Here is a 5,249-nt window from a genome sequence, read left to right as displayed (position 1 = left end):
ATATACAATATTATATATATATAAAACATTGTGTTATTAAGTGCCTTTGAATTGGTTCTGACTGACTCATAGAAACCCTTTGTAGAATCTCTGAGGAGAGGGTGGTGAATTTGAACCACCAACCTTCTGGTTCAAACCAACCTTTTGGTTGAGTGCTTCTCCTACAGTACCATACCAGGAGTCTTATATGTAGTATGTTGTTGTTGTTGTTAAGTACCGGGGAGTCGGTTCCGAATCACAGCGACCCTGCACAGGGTTTCTGAGGCAGTAAATCTTTACGGGGGCGGAAAGCCTCATTTTTCTCCCACAGAATGGCGATATTTTTGAACTGCTGACCTTGAGATTAGCAGCCCAATTTGTAACCATTATGCTACTAGAGCTCCTATATATAGTATTATTGTTATCGTTGTGAAGTGCTGTCCAATTGGTTCCAACCCATAGCGTATAGCTACTTTTATTTTGAAATTTCCTTTCTCAGATGTGATTTTTCACCAGAAGTCTAATTTCTTAAATTTCCTTTACAAACTTTCTGTAATGTTGTTGTTGTTATTTGCCATGGAGTCAGTTCCAACTCACAGCAACCCTGTACCGGGTTTCTGACGTTGTAAATCTTTTCTGGAAAAGAAAGCCTCATCTTCTCCCGCTGAACGGCTAGTAGTTTCGAACTGCTGACATTTCGGTTCACAGCCTGAATCGTAACCACTACGCTACAAGAGCTCCTTTTCTGTAATGTAGTATTACAAAATTAGAGAAGATGACATATGCAGAATTAGACTCAGTGATACAAGATGAAAAAATAGTCTCACTTAATATGAAAAAAAGAAACAAAACTTGCACAGACACAGTTAATAATATATTTAGAAAAATTAAGACATTGATTTACACTTCATGTAAACAAAGACCATCAACTTTAGATCAATGTTGTTGTTGCTAAGTGCACTCGGTTCCAACTCTTATCTACCTTGAATGGGGTTTCTGAGAAGCAGCTTGTTAACTTGCACCACCAGCATTGCAATTCAAACAGAGCTTGCAGTCCAGGGAATTAACCCTCAGGGCATAACCCCACATCTGGACTCCTTTATGTCAATAAGCATATCTTATTCAAATTGATTCCATTCTTCTTCTGTATCTTGGTCCACAGCCCATGAAAATAAACAATGATTTTACATCTTCTGACCTTTGACATTTTGCTATTCAAAACCTCAGTAGTGTTTAAAGCATATTAAAGTATCCAATAATTTTGTGCAATACTGAGAAAACAAATCATGTCATAATCGATAAATTATTAGGATAATATTAAATCCATGTTGCTCACATTATGACTGCATGTTTTCTGATAAGTCCTCAAAGAAATTATTTTTATTAAGGACTTATGTCCTCAACCCTTTATCAGGTATGTTTCATGTGTTTTTCTCATTTAATATTCATAAAAGAATATTGGGAGACACTACTATTCTTTTATTTTAAAGGTCATAAATATGAAACTCAGCATAGTACATTTAGTTACTCAGCATCAAATAATTATTAAATGCCAAAGAAAAAAAATGTAGTAATGCTTTTCCTAACTCTATAGTTTACATCTTAAATATTATACTTGATACTGGTTTACAAACCAAATATTTACTTTCTATGAAATGTACCTTTATGATTTATATGTATTAACTGCTTTGTTTTAGATAGTAGAAAAAACAATATCATATTAATCATTTGAGAGGAAAGTAATGATATTCATGTATCTCTCTCTTACAATAACCTCCACCTTGATTCGGTAGAAAACAGTCTCAGTGTCTAGGCGTTCCTTACTTACTCCCTGTTAGATATTGCAAACTACATAACAGATGTGAATAATTTATTATTGGATGAAGTCTTGGCCACTCCACACCCTTAATGTTCTTTTTTTCCAATCATTAAAAAACTCTCTGATAGCAACATTTTACTAGTGAGAATAAGACTTCCCATTAAAGTACAGAGTAAGCACAATTAGGAGAGTTTGGGGAAGCAAAACATGGCTGTATGTAGCCAAAAGAGACACTGCTGACAACCAAAGTTAGATATCATCTAAACAATTATTTACAATGTTCATTTGCAAGAGCAAATTGTCTCACACTCTGTCCTACTGATCTTTTCTTCTTGGTAGATGAGCTGTCCTGTATACTGTGGGATGCTTAGAAATATTTCTATCCTCTGACATTTAGATTGAATAGTTACTCTTATTCCAAGAATGAAAACTAAAAGTTTTTTCAGATATTATCAAATGTTAGAGGGTAAATTGGTTGGAAACATAACCTCTAGTTGAAACCGTTGGGTGAAGAAAAACAATTTTTAATGGGATAAAATTTTATTTCAGAGAAATGAAATGCCCAACCATTTTGGTACAATATAAAAATTCTCTGACAATTGTAAGGAAAAGAAAAAGTCATACTAGTAATACTCTGTAGAGAAAAATAGGCATACATATTTTTTAAATATACTAAAACTTATAATCCACCTCTTGGCAGTCAGTTTGTCAAACTGTGTTGGCTTACATGTTGCTGTGATTATGGAAGCAATGCCACCGGTAATTTGAAGTATGGCAGAGTCACCCATGGCAGACACTTTTCAGCAAAGCTTATTCCAGCATAAGACAGACTAGAAAAATGATAGGCAGATGACTTCTGAATGTTTAACCACTGAAACCATTATGGATAGAAGTGAAACATTGTCAGAGAGCACCAGAAAATAGAATATTGAAACATGATGAAGATCACAAGGATATTGACAGATACATTGTTGGAAGATAAACTTAAAATACTTACTGATGAAGATCAAAGACTGTAGTCTTCAGTATGAGTTGCACCTCAATGTAAAGAAAACAAAAATCCTCACCACTGAACCAATAAATAGCATCATAGTAAATGGAAAAACGATTAAAATTATCAAAGATTTTCTTTTTCTTGGACCCACTATCAATACTCATGGAAGCAGCAGTCAAAAAAATTAAAGACATATTTCATTAGGCAAATCTGCAACACACGGCCTATTTAAAGTGTTAAAGAACAAAGACGTCAGTTTGAGGATTAAAGTGTGACTGACCCAAGTCATGGTATTTTCTATATCCTCACATGCATATGAAAGATGGACAGTAAATAAGGAAGACCATAGAAGATTTGATGAGTTTGAGTTACGGAGTTAGAGAAGAACATTAAAAGTTCCATGGACTGCTGAAAGAACAAACAAATGTTTGTTGAAAGAAGTACAGCCTGAATGCTCCTTGGAAGCCAGGATGACTAGACTTCATCTCTCTTACTTCCCAACATATCTTCAGGAGCTATCAGTCCCTCAAGAAGGATGTCATGCTCTGTAAGGTGGAAGTCAACAAAAGAGATGGACTGGCACAGTGGCAGCAATAATGGACTGAAGCTTCACAATGATTCACTGTAAAGATGGTACAAGACCAGGCATTATTTAGTTCAGTTTTACATAATGTGTTGGAATTGACTTGATGGCATCTATCAACAACAAAACTTATAATGGACACATAGTGTGACATTTTAGCATAAGCAATTGTCTTCTAACCACAAGGCTGGCCATTCAAACCCTCCAGCTGCTCCTTGGAAACCCTATATAGGCTCACTGTGTGTGGGAATCAATGTAAATGCCCTTAATGATAATAACCTAAAAAAAAAAAGAATGTCCACACCTGTATCTCTGCAATTCTGTCAGGCATTTGTGGCAGTTCTGATCCTTCCCTCACTTGGGTTCTCCCAAGATGGCAGCTCAGGGAGCAGCTGACCGTCTTGAATTAGAAAGCACTGGATTCTTGATTCTGTTACAAATTCCCCTAGCTGTAAGCCTTCCAAGCTTCTAAATATTCCTTTATATGTGGTTCCAAGTTCTAGCACCATCCCCTGAGCCTGTTTGGTCTGGTATTCTGTGTTGTTGCTGACTGAGCTTTTCACTGCACTTCTACATGATCCGCCATCTTGTTGCCTCCCATCTCCCGCTGAGATACAGGTATGGACATTATTTTTCTGATATCTGTTTATTGGTCTCTCACTGTCTGTAAATCTCCATTCCAGTGACTAGAGGGGATGCCTGAGTGAATGCACACCCAACCCCTACCCCTGGAGGGTTTTACTATGCACACGCACAGATCTCCTCAAAATTTAAAATGACAGTTTTCTTTGAAAACCAAAAGGCCACAACTCATCTGTTAGTTTGCACTCATAATGTACAGGTTTCAGATGAACTTCCAGACTAGGAAGAAAGAATGACAAACTGCTTCCGAATATTTAGTCACTGAAAACCTTATGAATAGCAGAGAAACACTATCAGATATAGTGCCAGAAAATGAGTTCCTCAGGTTGGAAGGAACTCAAAATGCAACTGGGGAAGAGCTGCCTCCTCAAAGTACAATTGACAGTGATGATGTGAATGGAGTAAAGCCTGTGGGAGAAAAGCCCGCGGGACCTTCATTTGCTGATGGACCACAATTCAAAACAAAGAGAAACAGCTGTAACCATCCATTGAAAATTGGAACATGTAATGTATGAAGTATGAATCTGGGAAATTGGAAGATGTCAAAAATGAAATGGATCACTTAAACATCAATATCTTAGGCTTTAGTGAGCTGAGAAGGACTGGTATTGGCCATTTTGAATCTGACAACCACATGGTTTGCTATGCCGGGAATGACAAATTGAAGAGGAATGACAAAATGAAGAGGTATCATATTCATTGTCAGAAAGAACATATCCAGATCAGTCATGAGGTAAAACGCTGTCTGTGAGAGGATAATATCCATGCACCTACAGGGAAGCCTGGTCAATACCACTATTATTCAAATTTACGCACCAATCACTAAAGACAGTGAGGATGAAATAGAAGAATTCTACCAACTTCTACAATCTGAAATTGATCAAACATGCAATCAAGATGTATTGATCACTACTGGTGATCGGAATGCAAAAGTTGGGAACCAAGATAGATTTATTCTATCACATATAGCATTGTACTTTAAAGTACATCTTGAAAGGACCTTCCTGCAGATGAATGTGATGGCTCTTCAATATGTGATTCTTAAGATGATACAGCCTTGGTTGCTGAAAGTGAAGAGGACTTAAAAGATTTACTGATGAAGATCAAAGAGCACAGCCTTCTGTGCTCAATGTACATCTCAATGTAAAGAAAATAAAAATCCTCACCACTGGACTAATAAACAGCATTCTTATCAATGGAGAAAAGATTGAAGTTGTCAAGGACTTCATTCT

Source organism: Chrysochloris asiatica, unplaced genomic scaffold, assembly GCF_000296735.1.
Source record: "Chrysochloris asiatica unplaced genomic scaffold, ChrAsi1.0 scaffold00309, whole genome shotgun sequence".
Lineage (NCBI taxonomy): Eukaryota > Metazoa > Chordata > Mammalia > Afrosoricida > Chrysochloridae > Chrysochloris > Chrysochloris asiatica.
Note: the sequence above shows the minus strand (reverse complement) of the source record.